Raw genomic sequence first — 19851 nt, 5'->3', positions numbered from 1 at the left:
TCATGACTGCAGTCACCATCCACAGTGATTTTGGAGCTCAAGAAAATAAAGGCACTGTTTCCATTTTTTCACCATCTACTTACCATGAAGTGATGAAACCAGATGCAATGGTCTTCATTTTTGGAATACTAAGTTTTAATCCAGATTTTTCACTCTCATCTTTCACCCTCATCAAGAGACTCTAATTCCTTCACTTCCTGCCACTAGTGTAGTATCATCTGCATATCTGAAGTTATTGATATTTCTCCTGGCTATCTTCATTGCAGCTTGTGATTCATCCAGCCTGGCATTTTGCATGATGTACCCTGCATATAAGCTAGATAAACAGGGTCACAAAGTATAGTGGTAAAGATTTTATCACTTTGTAATAAAGAAAGAAAGTAAAAGTCACATTGATTGAAAGGGAAGGTAGAAAATTATCTATATTTACATATAGCATGATTTTTTACAGAGGAATCAAAGAATCTGCAAAAAGTTTCCTAGAACTGATAATTTTGTAAAAGCCCAAAGGATACAAAGTGAACAAACAAAAATTATCCTTTTTAGATAAACTAACAATGAATACAATGATGCAATAATATAAACTGTGGTACCATCTAAAATTAGTAAGTAAAATACTTCAGAGTAAATCTAAGAAAATGTGAATGGATGCTACAATTAAAAGCTACCATAGTTATTGAAGCTCAACATAATAAGGATGTCAATCCACCCTAAATGGATATTTAGGTTAAAAAAAAAAAAACAAAAAAAACTCCTAAGAAAATCTCAGAATGATGTTTTGTGCATATAAAGAAGATTTTTCTAAAACTTATAAGAAAAGTAAAAGGAACAGTAGCTAAAATAATTTTTGGAAAAAGAAAACAAATTTAGAAAAGTAATTCTACTGAATTTCAAGACTTACTCTGCATTAATAACTGCACAATCAAGGTTCTGTGGTATTCACAGAGAGGTAAACACTAGATCAATGAAAGATGGTAAAGACACACACAAATATGCCCACGTGATTTTTGAGGAAGGAACAAAGGCATTTCAATGGAGGGAGGATAGCCTTTCAACAGTGGTGCTGGACCAATCAGACATTTGTAGGCAAATAATGACCCTGCCCTGAACTTTCCAACTTATATGAAAATTAACTCAAATGAATCACATACTTAACTTAAAAACTTAATTCTAAAACATTTTCAACCAAATATTTATTAGGATATAGATAGGTCTGGTAAATAATTCTTATACCTGACATCAATACGTAAAGCAAAAGGGCTGTGCATGCATGCTCAGTTGTATACGACTCTTGGCAACCCCATGGATTGTAACCTGCCAGTTTCATCTGTCCATGGAATTTTCCAGGCAAGAATACTGGAGTAGGTTGCCATTTCTTCCTCCAGAGGATCTTCCTGATCCAGTATCAAACCCATGCCTTCTGAAACAAAAAGAGAAAAGTTGATAAATTGAATGTCCTAAACTTTGCAAACTTTTGTTCTACCAATACCCTATTGAGAAGATGAAAATGTACACTGGGAGGAAATGTTTGCAAACCACATATTTGACAAGTGGCCAGTGCCTAGAATATGTGGTGGTGGTGGTTTAGCCGCTAAGTTCTGTCTGACTCTTGTGACCCCATGGGCTATAGCCAGGCAGTCTCCTCTGCCCATGGGATTTTCCAGGCAAGAATACTGGAGTGGATTGCCATTTCCTCCTCCAGGGGATATTCCTGACCCAGGAGTAGAGCCTAGGTCTCCTGCATTTCAGGCAGATTCCTTACCGACTGATCTATGAGGGAAGCCCCAGAATATATGCAGAACTCTCAAAATTCAAGAGTTAAAAAAATAAAGTTACCAAAAGGGCAAAATACAAGATCAGATATTTTGTTGAAGAAGATCTGAGTAGATGACAAATAAGCACATGAAAAGATGTTGAACACAATTCATCATTAGGGAATACAAATTAAAACTCCAAAGAGGTTTTACTATAAGCTTAATCAGGATGTCTAAAATAAAAATAGTGGCAACACCAAATTCTGGCAATGATGTAAAAAAGTTGAATGACTCACACATTGCTGGTCGGAATGTAAAATGATACAGACATACTTGAAAACACTTTTGTGGTTTTTCATAAAACTAAATATATAACAACCACATTTCCCAGAAATCGTACTCCTGGGTAATTTTCCTGGAGGAATAAAAGGTATATTCTAATAAAATCTGTACATAAATGTACATAGCAACTTTTCTTGTAATAGCAAAAACTGGAGAAAAATCCAAGTGTCCATCAACTGGTGAACGACTGAACAGATTATGGCACATTCATGTAATGAAATACATGAAGTGAAGTTAATAAATATTGATAAATTATTGATATACACAACAATCTCAGTGAATCTCCAAAGAATCATGGTGAGTTAAAAAAAAAAAATCCAATCACGAAATGTCATAAACTGAATGTTTCTATTTATATAACATTCTTAAAGTGTCAAAACTATAGAGAATGTTAATGATTACCAAGAGTCAGGCCTGGGATGGGGAAAGCGTTTTGTATCTTCAGTGTATCAGTATCAGCATCCTGCTTGTGATGTTTTAGTATCATTTTGCAAGTTGTTGGAGGAAGTTGGGAAAATGATGCATGGCGCGCAAGCGCACACACACACACACACATGCATGCTAAGTCACTTCAGTTGTGTTCAATTCTTTGCAACCCTATGGACTGCAGCCTGCTGAGCTCCTCTGCCCATGGGATTCTCCAGGTAAGAATACTGGAGTGGGTTGTCATTCCCTCTTCCAGGGGATCTTCCCAACCTAGGGATCAAACCCACGTCTTTTATGTCTCCTGCCGAGCTCCTCTGCCCATGGGATTCTCCAGGTAAGAATACTGGAGTGGGTTGTCATTCCCTCTTCCAGGGGATCTTCCCAACCTAGGGATCAAACCCACGTCTTTTATGTCTCCTGCCGAGCTCCTCTGCCCATGGGATTCTCCAGGTAAGAATACTGGAGTGGGTTGTCATTCCCTCTTCCAGGGAATCTTCCCAACCTAGGGATCAAACCCACAGCTTTTATGTCTCCTGTATTGTCACGTGGGTTCTTTACCATTAGTGCCACCTGGGAAGTCTGTATACATATAATTTCTTACAACATGCAAATTTACAAGTCTTTCAAAATAAAATTTAAGCAATTGTATATATTCAACTAGACAGCTTTCTTTCTTTCTTTCTTTCTTTTTTAACATTTTAGAGGCATTATGATCTTCTTTATTTCCTTACATCTCCCCATATTCAGGATCTTATGAATGCCTTACTGACATCAACCAGTGCTGATCCAAGGATAAATTTCTCAGTTAGTGAAATATGTTGGTTTTCTAGATTCTATTTGGTGCTTCAGCAACTATACTACTAAGAAATAATTTTAAACACATCTTTTTATAAATACAACTTTTAGAAAACTAAAGAAATTTGTAACGAATTTATCTCTGTATAGAATGGATCTAAGTAAACTATTTTGTAACATGAGTTCATTAAACAACATGGCATTTTTGCCCACAGTCATTTAGCGTCTGACTTCCAGGTCTTTGATTCTCTATGGCTCCAATAATAATTAAACTCTGTATTAGAAGCTAAACTGAGCAGTTTACCATACATTAATAAAAATATAACAATAATGATAGAATTAAGGGTGGACAACTGTGTAATTATCTTTGAATTGTTTACACCAAAGAGAGATAAAAGTGTTATATTCATTGCGTTCCTGCGTTAATTGCTCAGTTGTGTCCGACTCTTTGCGATCCCACAGATTTTAGCCTGTCAGGCTTCTCTGTCCGTGGAATTCTCCAGTCAAGAATACTGGAATGGGTTGCCATTCCCTTCTTCAGAGGAACTCCAGGGATCGAACCCTGGTATCCTGCATTGCAGGCAGATTCTTTACCGTTTAAGCTACAGAGAAGTCAATAATGGCTATCTCTTAATTATCTTATAAGTTGTATAAATGCTTGTAGTGTCTTTTCAAATTAATAGAGTAACATATAAAATGTTTTCAAGTCTTTACTGAAGTAAAACTAAGGATTAAAAATAATCTTGATTTAAAGGATTTCTCTATATTGATGTTTTCTGGATTTGAGCTCCATGCAAACTACCTGGTTAAGATGGTATCTAAGGTCTTGGCTTATCATTTTCCAAATTCCTACTAAAACACTTTAAAATTTGTGTGGAGGAGATGAAAGACCCTAACAGCAAAACAAAGCAGCAGACAATTTATAAACTCCCCTTATATGCATGACATATTTAACCTAAAATCATGTCAACAACCAGTGCTGACAAAATCACCACCACTCAGAAGTACACACAATGAACACTTACTTTTTCATTGCTCCTTTCACCAGCATTCTACCTCTAAGTTCAGAAATCAGGGCGTGTTCCATCCAGTAAACTAGAAAATAAGATAAATACATTTTTGTTGCATATCTACTCATTCTTAAAATAGTTTCCTACTCCCTTCATATGCAAAATTACAAATCCTCCTACAAGGAGAGAAGTATGTTTCCAAAAAGCAGTATTTAGTTGAAGAATCTTGGACGGAGAGGAATGTTAATTGGATTTGTTGAAACTGGCTTTCTGGAAATGGCTTCAAATTTTTCAAGACTGCTAAAGGTGGACATGATGATGCCTCAGACCTTCAACTCCATCAGGATTTAGCAAAGGTATTAGTCACTGGCAACCCACTCCAGTATTCTTGCCTGGAAAATCCCATGGACAGAGGAGACTGGCAGGCTCCAGTCCATGAGGTTGCAAGAGTCAGACACTTAGCGAGTAAACCACCACCAGCACCATTGGAAACTGGTCCTCCCCTAATCTCTATGTCAGAAGGATAAACACTCAATATCAAAGCAGAAGTTCCCTCTCATCTATTTGCAGACTCTTTAAAGGTACTAAAAGGACTTAAAACACAGTTATGGAAATATCCATGTAAACAAACAAAAATAAGGCAAGCAAACACAAAGTCATATAGTAGATTTCATCAGTATTGACTGAAAAAACAAGCACTGGATTCATAGCTAGATCATAGGAAGCTAAATCATGTGAGGAGTATTTGTTCAGCAGGATGCAGTTAGGATAAAGGTGACAGTATTGACCAGTCTAAGGTTGACACTGGTTTGGTCAATATTGTTACCTTTTTACACGCACTTGCCAGGTGGCTCAGATGGTAAAGAATCAGCCTGCAATGTGGGAGAACTGGACTCCATCTGGGTTGAGAAGACCCCCTGGAGGAGGGCCTGGCAACCCATTCCAGTGTTCTTGCCTGGAGAATCCCCATGGACAGAGGAGCCTGGTGGGCCACAGTCCATGGGTCACTCAGGGTAGGACACAGCTGAGCGAGCAACTGAGCACACAGCACAAGGCTTACACAGGAAGTGTGAAAGGCACTCACACAGCTTATCCAAACTGGGTGCATGCAAGAGAGCAGGCGCAGAGAAAGTAAAAGTCAGGAGTGAAAACTGAGGTGGAGTAACACAAACTGAAGACACCGAAAGCTTTCCAAGTAAAAATTAAGTGTAAGAACTATAATGAAAAAAGGTAAATCTGACTCAGAACAGCTGCACACCAGAATATAGTTTTAAAATATCAACAGTACACAAATAATAGCACATGATGAAGGGAAATTCCAACCAAAATCTCAATATATTGTTTCAAAATCTCAAAATGACTCTAAAACTTACAAAAAAACTACAAGGAAAAATTCTGAAGTAAAAATTGCTCCGTATTTCTAACATATTGCATCATGGTATATTTGGCACCTCTTGACATTTAGTGAAAAGTGATATAGATTTTTATCATGAAAGAAGACATCCTAGTCCAATAAGGCACATCTCAAATTTGGTATAACTTTATATGTATTAAAGAGGTTATACATACTTTCATGAGGTCATAAATTATGATAACCTCAGAGAGTAATAGCAATTCATATATTTTGATTACTGTCAATTATTTAAAGTATAAATGCTTTTGTGATAAACACATATTTCCTTCTTCCACATTATTCTGTTTTCAACTCAATCTGAGTATTTGGTTCAAAGACATAAAGACTAAGGAAATATTCTACAGAGTCATAAAGCAGCATTGTTTCCTACTGTGACTTAGGAGGGTGAGCCTTACAAATGGGAAAAACTGTATCAGGGAGGAAGACAGAGACACAGACAAGGGCAATTTAATCCCTACCATAGGGAGAGTTGAAGACTACCTGAATAATGCCCCAGTAGAAGACAAACAAATAATTACACAAAGACACAGATACACAAAATGCAGTAATATACAAGTATTGAAAAAAAAAATGGAGTGATCTTTTTGATTAGTTTCTTTTTAAAAGTATATATAACTGTTTTGTTTAGCCTCCCTGACTATTTCTTGGGCTTCACAATTGGCTCAATGGTAAAGAATCCTCCTCCACATGTAGGAGCCATAGGAGATGTAGGTTCATTTCCCTGGAGTAGGAAATAGCAACCCACTCTGGTATTCTTGCCAGGATAATCCCATGAACAGAGGAGCCTAGTGGGCTATAGTCCAAGGGGTCGCTAAGAGTCGGACACGACTGAGCTCCCGCAGTTATTTCTATTTTTATTTACTGATTCCTTTAGCTTCATAAGTTTTAAATATATCTAAAACAAAAACACTTAACTTAAAGAATTACCATAAATGACCCATATAATAACTCTTCAAGTCAAGAACTAGAATTTAGCAGCACATCAAAAAACCACATTGTGTATATACTTTGACATCATAGCTCTCTCACTTCCTTAAGGCAATCATTATCTTAACTTTTTTAGAAGTTGTTTTTTGGAACTTAATCATTATGTTCATACCTATACACTGTAGTTTAAAGTTCTATTTATAAACTGGGAACTGGAAATATTCAGGATATTCTAGTGTATCTGGCCTCTTTCACTCAACATGATGTCTTAAATTTCAGTGCTTTGCAGGAAGCAATATTTTATTCACTTCCATTGCCTAATGAAATTTTGTGTGAATATACCATAATTTCTTCACGCATTACACATTGATGAATATTTTTGTTATTTCCTGGTTTTGTACTTTAAATACAATTCTACCCAAAAATTTAAGTACACATATTTTGGGGCACATATATACATATTTCTGTTGTGTATATATATACACCAAAGACCAGAAATATAAATATGTGAAATGTATGGCTCCTACTTTAATAGGTATAAGTTCATTCCCAAAATGATTGCATCCACAGAAATGCCCACCAGCACATAATACTTCAGTCTTTTTCATAGTGAATATTCTGTATGCTGCGTAGAGGCAGCTATTTCATTTTAGTTTTAGTTTGCTTTCCTCTGATTATAATGATTCTGAGCATCTATTTTATAACAACTTTCTATTTGTCTGCCTTATGAAATATCTCTTTTAATCTCTTTTTTCTACATTGCTATGTATCTTTTTGTCTTACTGATTTGTAGATGATTCTTCATAGACTGTATGATCTCAATGTTAGAATATACATCTTTACCACTTTTGTCACTTGTTTTGACTATTTTAAAATTGTATTTTGATAAACAGAAATTTGCAATTTTAATGCATTAGATTGCATCACTTTTCTATTGAGTTTACAGCTTTTGTATCTTGTTGAAAAAATTCTTGAGAAGAGGAGTGGAGGAAAGAAGAATTGAGAGTTTGGAATGAGTACTAATATACATAGAATGGATAAACAAAAACTACTGAATAGTACAGGGAACTGTACTCAACATCATGTGATCAAACATAATGGAAAAGAATATATAACTGAAAAAATTTATTGTCCAGCAGAAATTGACACATTGTATATCAACTATACTTTAACAAAATATTTTTAAAAATGAAATTATGTTCTACTCCCCAAATCATGAAGATATAATCTTATATTATCTTATATTATAATATCTAATAATATATAATTATTATATATAATATATAATAGATTAGATTAGATTAGATTATATAATCTTATATTATATTATTATTGTGCTACTTTTCATAGTAATAACCATAAATCACCTAAAATTCACTTTATTTATGTGGTGAAGAATGGGCCAAGTTTTATTTTACCCTATACTTTTGCAAATGAGCTAGCACCAATGATTGTCTTCTTCTTAATATTCCTCTGTAGCATCTTTATCATAAATCAAATTTCAATATGTTGGAAAATTATTTAATCTTGGAAAAATAGCAGTTTTGTCTTAATTAATGTAGCATTTTAATTAAAACTTTAATTTTGATACAGTTGAGTATTCACGTGCAGTTATAAAAATAATAAAGCTATCATATCCCTTCATTTACCCAGTTACATTTGAAGTAACAACTTTCAAAACTATATTACAGTATCATAATCAGAAAACTTATGTTGATATGTTGAAGATGACATTTTCGTTACCACAAGGATTCCTGCTCCTGTCTATTTCTGCCACAAATACCTTCCCTTCTCCACCACATTTCTACCACCCAGTGAGTATTAATGTTTTCCATTTCTAAATCTTTCATATTTCAAGAGTGCCATATAAATGGGATAACTCAATATATGCTCTTTGGGGATTGCCTTTTTTCCCCGAATATATTTTTCCACAACTTCATTAAGGCATGTATAAGTGAGGTATTCATTTTTATTGCTAGGTAGTATTCCATGATAGGGCTTCCCTGGAGACTCAGGAGTAAAGAATCCACAGACCAATGCAGGAGACATTGGTCCAGTCCCTGGGTTGGGAAGATACCCTGGAGAAGGAAACGTCAACCTACTCCAATATTCTTGCCTGGGAAATCTCACAGACAGGGGTGACTGGTGGGCTGTAGTTCAGGGAGTCACAGAGGAATTGGACACAATTGAGCAAAAAACAACAAGAGTTCCAAGATTTGATATACAACAGCTTCTTTGATCATTCACCTTTTGAGTGAATTCTGAAGCCTCCAGTTTTAAAGTATTATTTTTAAAAAATCTAAAGTGAATATCCTTATATAGGCTTTTATGTAAACAAAATTTTTTATTTCTCTGAGATAAATATTCAAATATTCAACTGTTTGGTCATGTAGTAGTTGAACGCTTAATTGCAAAGAAACTTCCAAACTTTTCCAAAATGTATGTTCAATTTCACAGTTTCACTAGCAATGCATGAGTGATCTGGCATTTTTCATACTCTCATCAGTATTGATACTATTTTTTATTTTAGATTTTTTTTCTGTTGATTTTTGAGAGTTCTTAATATATTCTAAATACTATTTCTTTGTCAGATAAGTGGTTTGAAAATATGTTCTCTCAGTTTGTGACTTGTATTTTTATCCTCTTAGTGGTATTTTAATTTAATCAGGTCTGATTTATCCTTTCTTTCCTTTTAGGAATCATAGTTTTAGTGCCAGGTCTGTGAGCTCTTTTGCCTAGCTCTAGATCCTGAAGATTTACTCTAATTTTTCTTTTCTTTTTTTGAAGTGAAAGCTTACAAATTCAGTTTTGTGCATAAGTCCACGATTCTCCTGAGAAATGTTGTCAGTAGAATGTGGATATACAAATAAGGACATATTTTGGAGAATCAATTCCTTCCATTACAATGGCTGGATAGTCCAAAACCTGTATGGTGGCCCAACACCTTGGAGACTCAGGAAAAAGCTGACATTGCAATTCAAGTCTGAAGACATCTGCTGCAGAATCCCCCCTTGCTCAGAGTGGGTCAATCTTTTATTCAATTTAGATCTTCAACTGATTAAATGCAACTGGCTTACATTGTAGAAATCAGTCTGCTTTACTCAACTTCTATGTAACTTTTCATCCCCAGAATATTTGGTGAAATATCAAATATTTGAGCACCATGGTCCTGTCAAGTTGACACACAAAATTAAACATCACAGAACTGCCTCATTTTGAGATAATTTCTGCATAGAGTACAGGTTACAGGTCAAAATTCTATGTATGCTTTACTCAAATTCAATGTAACTTCTCGTCCCCAGAATATTTGGTGAAATATTTGAGCACCATGGTCCTGTCAAGTTGACACATAAAATAACATCACAGAACTGCCTCATTTTGAGATAATTTCTGTATAGAGTACAGGTTACAGGTTAAAGTTCTTTTCTTTACCCTGTGGTTATCCAATTAGTCCAGCACCGTTTGGTGAAAAGGCTATCTTTCATCCTTTCAATTGTTTTTCCTTGTTTGTTTGCTTTTTATCTTTGTACAAAACCAACTGGACATTTTACTTGTGTCTTCTGGGTTCTTTTTTCTACCCTTTTGATCTTAGTCTCTCTGCAATTACACACAGTCTTAACCTGTGAAGCTATATGATAAGTGATAAAATCAAGTAGAGTGATTCTCTATTGGTATTTAGAAAGAAAAAAAATAACCTATTCCAGCTACTTTGCTTTCTGTATAAATCATAGAATAATCCTCTGTCTATGTTAAAAAAAAAAAAAAAAACTTTAATAAAGGTTGCAATAAACTGCAACAACAGTCTTTTCTATGTTGATTCTTCAAATCCATGATCACATATGACTCTCCATTTATTAATGGCTTTTATTTTTTCATCTACTTTTTATAACTTTCTCCATGCCAATCCTCTACATGCTTTGTTATTGTCTTTCACAATCTGTAGAATGGTTTTAAGTTGTATTGTGATTCTAATTTTTGTTTTTATATCCTCAAAGTTAGTATACAGAAATATGGTTGATTATTGAGTGGTTTTTTTTTTTTTTTCTTGTATTCTGAACTCTTTGCACATGTGTAATAGTTCTAAGATTTTTTTTTACTTGAGATGTTGTTATGGGCTGAAATGTGACTTTCTCTCAATTCATATTTTGAAGTCCTAACTTCAGGTGCCTCAGAATGTGGCTGTATTTAAATTAAATATCAGCCTTTAAATTGGGGAGATTAAGGTAAAAATGTGGTCATTAGAATGTGCCCTAATCCTATGTTGCCAATGTCCTTGTAAGAAGAGATCAGAACACAGGTACACAGTTGGGTTATTTGAGCAAATAGCCACCAATAAGACAAGGAAAGAGGCCTTAGAAGAAACTTATCCTGCTTGGACATCTAGCCTCCAGAATCATGAGAAAATAAATGTCTGGTGTTTTAACCACCTAGTCTGTGGTGCTTTGTTATAGAAGCAGAAGTAACCTAATTCAGATGTTTTAGAATTTTCCACATACACAATCATGCATTTGCAAACAGAAGGTAAAACAGTGACATTTTTTCTATCCTCTTTTTTAATCTGTCACTTATTTCTTAGTCTTGCCTTTATTAAGTGGCTGAAAGTTCTAGCATTATCTTGAAGAATAGCGTTGTGAGTGGATATCTCCGCCTCACTCCCAATCTAACAGGGAAAACATTTAATCTTTTACTGCTTTTTTTTTTTTTTTTTTGTATTTTTTAAGAAATATTTTATATATAGCTTGTTGATCTTCTATAAAGTTTTCTATATCTGAGAGTTCTGACACTAACTTTCATTTTGTTGGATTCTGAAGGTGTCTTTTATTTTTTTCTGCCTGCCTTTCACTCTAAAATAGGCTGAACAGAGCTTCTAATATTCCATAAGGGTGACTGGTTTCTCAAATGCTTGGTAAGGAATTCACAAGGTTCTCCTAGTAAGAATTATAATTGCCTTCACTTTTCTCTCCCTCTGTACAGGTAAAATTAATTCAAGTAAACTTTATTTAAATAATTATTACAGCACATATTAAAATCAATTAGCATGCCTCTCACTCCAAAGATGGTAATATTTGACTGAGAAATTCTTCAATCTGATAGAGAGTAGTTTGGTAGATTCCTGGCTTTCCTGCCATTTATTATAGTGTATTTTTGCTATTATTCATCATGAGAAAAGCAGTGTCATTCTGAAAAAGCTAAAAGAAGTTATACCATAGAATAAATGAAGTCACCTGTCTCTACTAGAATATGCCAACCTGCTTTTCCCTATGGTAATGATGCAATTGAATAGTCAACTGTCTTTTTCTTGAATAGCCAACTGTGTTTTTCAACTAAAGGCTTATTCCAATACGTTTTGTGATACTGGATTAGAAAATGTCCCTGACTTCTACTGTTACTTCTGATTGTGGGTCATACACATCTGCTCAAATACAGAATTGTTGATATACATTGGCTTTCTGCTATGCTTGTGCATGTGTGAAAAATACAAGAAAGAATGGCAAAAAAATAAAGTGAGGCTCTGAGGGATTTTTTTCCCTCTTTCTAATGTTTCTGCTAATGTTGTAATATCAATTTGATCAAAAGAGAATATCTACTGCCAAACAAGTAAGTTCTAATTCATATATTGGTTTATTCAACAGAGTTCAACAAAGAAATATGTGAACAAATATTATATGCCCAGTACTCTGTAGGCTGCTGGATACACTGTAACGAGTCAAAAAACTGTAAGTAATCAAAGAGTGTAAAAAAATGCAAATTGGGGTAAGTGCTATTTATTTAAAATCAAGTTTATTGAAGTAATAGACACAAGATAAAATTCACACATTTACACATTTGGTCCTATGACTTTTGACAAATTCATAGCTATTCAACCACTCCCATATGGTACTATAGTAGTATATAGACACTATTTTAAGTGATAATTCATTTGCACTGCTTGGTTTGCTTGCAAACATTTCTCTAACAAGTTACTATATTTATCAATAATTTCTTCTAGATCCTTTCTAGTTGTTGTAGTTTTATGGCAGATAACATCATTCTATGTTTGGAGAAGATGCTCTTACAAATATCAGTGCTAAGATGCCAATTCAAGAGAAGATTTGAAGACCCTGCTATTGGCCACATAAGAATTCATGCAGTCAGGTAACAACTGCTTTGCTTTTGAGATCATCTCTGAATTGCATATAGGGAGGAAGAAATTATGTCTTTCTAATACTTATACCTAGTATACTATGTCATATAGTTTTTGTGCATTAAATTAAATACATATAATCAGAGTATTATCTGACTAGAAATGTAACTTTTACCTCATCAATATGATCCACTGGATGGCCTATATTTCTGAATTATTTGCTTAAATTTAGATTGACTCCCATGGGATGCTTTTGAAACAGGTTCTCTAAAATTTGTTAAATCAAAGCTACAAATTTAGTGTCTATTTGTAAGTCTAGAACTAAAAGTTCTTAACCAAGTCGATAATTCTGTTTTGTTTATTCTGCTTTGTGTGGTGTCAAGAAATGAGGACTTGGTTAAGATGGAAAAAAGCCTTCTGGTTTTATATAGTCTTAGTAATTATAAGCATCTTTATTCTTTATAGGGATTGACTTTAACACTTGGAATACATTCATCTTATCTAAGAAGAAAACTAGTATGTAAGAATAAAAAAAAAAGTCTTTGCCTGTTTACAGTTGAAATCTAGGTATGAACTTCCTGGATTCCAACTTTGTGATTTTTCCTGCTTTATGTCCTACAGAATCTAAGTTCATGTTGGGTGAATTCCAGCCGATAACTTACAGCCCTGCCCTTAAGTTAAGGTTGATTTTAAGTCTTTTGTCTTAATAGTTCTGGATGCTATTCCATACACACACACACACACACACACACACACACACACACACACACGTGTGTGTGTGTATGTGTATGTATATAAATATATATATATATATACATACTATATATAACATTTATCATATATACCAAAACCACTTTAATTTTAAAAAATATATTATTTACTTGGCTAAGATCATGATATCTGGTCCCATCACTTCATGGCAAATAGATGGAAAAACAATGGAAACAGTGACAGACTTTATTTTCTTGGGCTCCAAAATCACTGTGGATAGTGACTACAGCCATGAAATTAAAAGACATTTCCTGGCAGCCAGACTTCAGACTCTACTACAAAGCCACAGTCATCAAGACAGTATGGTACTGGCACAAAGACAGAAATATAGATCAATGGAACAGAATAGAAAGCCCAGAGATAAATCCACGAACCTATGGACATCTTATCTTTGACAAAGGAGGCAAGGATATACAATGGAAAAAAGACAACCTCTTTAACAAGTGGTGCTGGGAAAACTGGTCAACCACTTGTAAAAGAATGAAACTAGAACACTTTCTAACACCATACACAAAAATAAACTCAAAATGGATTAAAGATCTAAATGTAAGACCAGAAACTATAAAACTCCTAGAGGAGAACATAGGCAAAACACTCTCTGACATAAATCTCAGCAGGATCCTCTATGACCCACCTCCCAGAATATTGGAAATAAAAGCAAAACTAAACAAATGGGACCTAATGAAACTTAAAAGCTTTTGCACTACAAAGGAAACTATAAGTAAGGTGAAAAGACAGCCCTCAGATTGGGAGAAAATAATAGCAAATGAAGAAACAGACAAAGGATTAATCTCAAAAATATACAAGCAACTCCTGCAGCTCAATTCCAGAAAAATAAATGACCCAATCAAAAAATGGGCCAAAGAACTAAACAGACATTTCTCCAAAGAAGACATACAGATGGCTAACAAACACAGGAAAAGATGCTAAACATCACTCATTATTAGAGAAATGCAAATCAAAACCACAATGAGATACCATTACACGCCAGTCAGGATGGCTGCTATCCAAAAGTCTACAAGCAATAAATGCTGGAGAGGGTGTGGAGAAAAGGGAACCCTCTTACACTGTTGGTGGGAATGCAAACTAGTACAGCCACTATGGAAAACATTGTGGAGATTTCTTAAAAAACTGGAAATAGAACTGCCATATGACCCAGCAATACCACTTCTGGGCATACACACTGAGGAAACCAGATCTGAAAGAGACACGTGCACCCCAATGTTCATCGCAGCACTGTTTATAATAGCCAGGACATGGAAGCAGCCTAGATGCCCATCCGCAGATGAATGGATAAGGAAGCTGTGGTACATATACACCATGGAATATTACTCAGCCGTTAAAAAGAATTCGTTTGAATCAGTTCTAATGAGATGGACGAAACTGGAGCCCATTATACAGAATGAAGTAAGCCAGAAAGATAAAGAACATTACAGCATACTAACACACATATACGGAATTTAGAAAGATGGTAACGATAACCCTATATGCAAAACAGAAAAAGAAACACAGAAGTACAGAACAGACTTTTGAACTCTGTGGGAGAAGGTGAGGGTGGGATGTTTCAAAAGAACAGCATGTATATTATCTATGGTGAATCAGATCACTAGCCCAGGTGGGATGCATGAGACGAGTGCTCGGGCCTGGTGCACTGGGAGGACCCAGAGGAGTCGGGTGGAGAGGGAGGTGGGTGGGGGGATCGGGATGGGGAATACGTGTAACTCAATGGCTGATTCGTGTCAATGTAGGACAAAACCCACTGAAATGTTGTGAAGTAATTGGCCTCCAACTAATAAAATAAAATTAAAAAAAAATAATAATAAAATTAAAAAAAAAAAATAAAAGACATTTACTCCTTCGAAGAAAAGCAAGGACAACCTAGACAGCATATTAAAAAGCAGAGACATTATTTTGCCTACAAAAGTCTATATAGTTAAAGCTATGTTTTTTTTTTTTTTTTTTTTTTCCAGTAATCATGTATGGATGTTAAGAGAGTGTTGGACAATAAAAAAGGCTGAGTGCCAAAGAACTAATACCTTTGAAGTGTGGGCTGAAGACTCTTGAGAGTCCCTTGGACAGCAAGGAGATCAAACCAGTCAATCCTAAAGGAAATTGACTCTGAATATTCATTGAAGAACTGATGCTGAAGCTGAAGCTCCAATACTTTGGTCACCTGATAGCAAGAGCTGACTCATTGGAAAAGACCCTGATGCTGGAAAAGATTGAAGGTAGGAGGAGAAGGGGACAAGAGAGGATGAGATGGTTGTATGGCATCACTGTTTCAGTGGCCATAAATTTGAGCAAACTCAGGGAGACAGTGAAGGACAGGGAGATCTGGCTTGCTGTAGTCCATGGCATCACAAAGTTTTGGACACGACCAAGTGACTGAACAAAAACAACCAGGACTTAGTTGCCTCATGGGGGAGCTAATTACCTGACCAGGGATCAAACCTTGACCCCCTGCATTGGGAGTGCAGTCTTAGACCCTGAACCACAGGGGAAGTCACCATGTTCACTTTTTTATCTTGTCTTTTACTGTTAAATGTGATATTAATGGTAGCTTTCTATTTGTTTTTAAATGTTGCATATGAAGTTGATGAAATTCCACTCTATTCCTGTGTTGAGAGTTTTTATAATTCTTGCATTCTGTCAAATGATTTTCCTGCAACATTTTATTAATTGATGTGATTTTTAATCTCCTTGATATATTGGATCAGACCTATTTACTTTCAAATGACTAATCAGTCTCATGACCTTGAAGAAAAAGGCATTGGTCATTGTATATAATTGTTTTATGTAGTGTTGGATTTGATTTGCTAAGTTCACGAAGGATATTGGTCTTTGGTTTTCTTTTCTGGGGTACTTCTGGTAAGATTAGCTTTTAAAAAATGAGGTGGGAATGTTTCTTCCTCTACTTTTGAAAATATTGTGTAAAACTGTCATTAATTCTTCTTTAAATATTTAAATTCTTCAATTAGATAATTTTGGCCTAGCTATGTCTTCTATGGGAAATTTTCATTACAAAAGTAATTCTTTAATGTTTATAGAACTAGGCATGTTGTCTCTTCCAACAAAAATGAGTTTTGGTACTTTGTTCTCATGAAATTGATCCATATACTCTAAAATTTCAAATTTGAGCATAAAGTTGCTTGCATATTAACTTTATTAAGACTACAGGATCTGTGGTGGATTCCCTTATTTCATGCCAAAAAAAAGCTTGATGATTTTTTCCTCTCTTTTAATCTTTATTAGTCTTGCTAAAGATTTATGGGTTGTATTTTTTTCTAGTTTCTCTAGGAAAATTGAATGTTTTTGACATTCCCTCTTTTCTAATGTAAGCATTCTTTTTTTTTTTTTTTCCGTTTCAGAAAGGTGGAATTTAATATAGTCACTGTTTATTTCATGAAAACTGAAGTTATGCTGAGGGCTGAGCACACTGGCATTGAAAAAAATATAATAATCATAAAGTCTGTGTCTGAATCTCTCTTTTCCGAGCTGAAAGGGGAGGTGGTATTGTACCAGCTGGACTAGGCTCCAGCTCTAGGCCTCCTGGCTTATTCAACACGCCTCCCTACCTAAAGAAAGGGCCACAGCTTCTTTGTTTTTTAAAAATTCTACCAGTGCACGCCCCAGCCCCTGCTCCCAAGCGTGGGAGTGGGCGTGAGGGTAGAAGATGAGGAAAGAAAAAGAAGAAAGGCATTGATACCAAATCACTTCACTTTCACCTATGATGCCCTTTGCCCAAACCAGAAGAAAGCACAAAGGGAAAGGGCTGCAGGGTACATTATTTATTTTCACTTAAACATGGAAAGAAGTGTCACACTCCCCCTTCCCCTTTTCAGGGGGAGTGTATTTTAATCAGCAACCACTTCTCCATCCACCGTGTGTGTGTGTCTGTGTGTGTGTGTGTGTGTGTGTGTGTGTTGGGACGGTGACTAGGGTGACCTTGTCCTCTTACCTATTGTTCCTTTGAAGAAGGTTTGACAGAGAGGGAAAAGGAAGGAGCCACACCAGCCAGAGGTTTCAAGCCATGGAATGGAGGAAGCGAGGCAGAGAGGAGCAGCACCAGAGGCCAGGAGAGAGTGGAAAGAGCCACAGCTTCTTTGTTTTTTAAAAATTCAATAATTTGGGAGAGGGTGGTGATTAATTTCCAAAATACACTTCAGAGTCCCACCTTCCACACAGCTCCCTACTGACAGCCCTTTGGTTTTTCAGACAGAGTTTAAGAGCCCTCATAAAGCCAGAAGTACTGATAACGCCTCAATGCACCCAAAAGCAGTGACCACTTCAATCCCTTACAAAGACTATGGTCTGTAGCCTTTCTTCTCCCTACACATTTGTCTTAAGGCTCAGTGGCAAGGTGACTGTAGAGACACATGAGGGGGTGAATGGAAAAGGGAAGCAAGGGGAAGCCCAGGCACATGGGTGCAGGGAGGGGTGGGGGACACCACTTCCATTTTTCTTTTGTCTTTCCCTTAAAAAAAAAAAAAAAAAAAAAAAAAAAAGGCAGGGGTTTGATTGGTTGGAAGGGTAGAGAACAAACCCCAGCACAGCATGTAAGCTCCAGAGGTGGGTGGTGAGAAGTGCCCAGAGAAGTGAGAGGGAAAAGGTCAGGGCTTGAAGCATCAAGTTCCTCAGGAGTTTCTGCCGGCCCAGCTCATAGTCCTCCTCGTCCACGTTCACCAGCAGCTTGATGGCCTCGTGGCCCACAGCCTGCTTGAGGGAGTCTGTGATAAAGACGCCTTTAAGCGCCTCTATTAACGAGCCATTGATGTAGTCGCGCCAGAATGCATCGAGGTAGGTGAGCTCAGAGAACTTGATGTCACAGATGATGGAGCCCAGGTTCCGGGACTTGAGGATGGTGTTGGCCTGGTTAAAGCGCTCAAACTGGCGCTCAAGTGGGTTCTGCTTGTTGGAAAAGACGTTGCCCTGCAGAGCAGTCTCATGCTGGCAGTATTCAGCCCGAACCCGCAGTCTGATGTCGCATGTCTGCTTTTCCTTGGGATCTGGTGTCACTGACTTCCGGCGTTTTCGCTGGCTCCCAAGTGTGGCTCTCCCTCGAACTGGCCGCTTGCTACACATCTGAGGGCCCGAAGTAGGGCAGCACACCACAGGATAGTGGGGAGGCACTGTTTTAGGGGGGTGGGGAGGCCTCGGTTCTGGGTCGCTGAGGGCTCTGGGTGTCACATAGCGAGCTGCTGTCTCCTTCAGGTATTTGTCTACAAGATCAGGGCACACAGCCCGTCTCCGCTTGAGAGTGACGTAGGGCAACAGGTCGTGGCGAGTGATGATGCGCAGCACCTGCAGCACCTGGCAGAAGTTGCTCTCCTCACAGCGGCCCTGGCGCTCCAGCGCCAGTAAGAAGTCACGTCCGTTCGGGATGAGGCCACGCTTGTGGTCGTCGATGACGTAGACAAAGAGGGAGAGAACGCGCACGTCACGTCCCTGTGCGTCAGGTGGGTGCCCACGATGCCGAACATGCGGTGGAGGCTATAGAGCCCGTGCTCTTCAGGCCATGCCTGGCTTGCCCTCCGCTTCAAGCCTGCCATGCTGGGGGCTCAGGCACACAGTGCTTCCCAGAATCCCGGCTCAGCAGTCACAGTCCCCACTGTGCTCTGCAGGAAACTCAATTGCCCAGGTCTCTTCTCTCGGCTCAGGTTCTGCGCCACCATGTTGGATCCATCTGCGCCGTGCTCCCGGGCCTGTCTCACGGCTCCACATCCGGGCTCCAGCCCTAATGTAAGCATTCTGTGTGATAAATTTTCCTCCCAATACTGCTTTAGCTACATCTGATGTATTTTGTATTTTGATTTTTTCATTCACTTTTATGTGTTTTTCAATGTCCTCTCTAACTTCCTCTTTGATGCATGACTGCTTAGAAGGATATTTCTTAATCTCCAAGATTCTGAAGATTTTCTTATTTTTCTATTACTGATTTTAAATTTGATTATATTTCGGTGAAAAAGCACACCCGGCATAACTGTGAATATTGTACGTTTGTTAATATTAGTACATTTGAGAGTTGTAGGTTAGTAATTTTGAGTATTTTATATTTCAAGATAATTCATTATTGCTTCCTGAAACACTATTATGACAATTGCTTCAAAGTCTACCTCAGATCATCCCAGCATTTAATAGATTTCTGTGCTGACATCTGTTAATTGTCTTTTTCTCATTCTTGCATTTTGTGTGGTTTTTGATATGATAAGTATTTTTTAATTGTATCCTAGACATTCAGGCTATTTTATAAGAACCTGGAATCTCTGTTGAGATGTAGCATGTGGACCA

The 19851-nt window shown here is 36.8% G+C and overlaps 1 pseudogene; it reads right to left on the bottom strand.

Annotated features, from left to right (window-relative positions):
• LOC136171071 (death effector domain-containing protein pseudogene) overlaps window positions 1–19291 on the bottom strand; it is a 124862-nt pseudogene extending 105571 nt beyond the window's left edge.
• Between the last annotated feature and the right edge of the window lie 560 nt (window positions 19292–19851).

The sequence above is a fragment of the Muntiacus reevesi genome, chromosome 6 (genome assembly GCF_963930625.1).
Source record: "Muntiacus reevesi chromosome 6, mMunRee1.1, whole genome shotgun sequence".
NCBI classification, from domain to species: Eukaryota; Metazoa; Chordata; class Mammalia; order Artiodactyla; family Cervidae; genus Muntiacus; species Muntiacus reevesi.
This window is presented reverse-complemented; position numbering and strand designations above follow the sequence as displayed.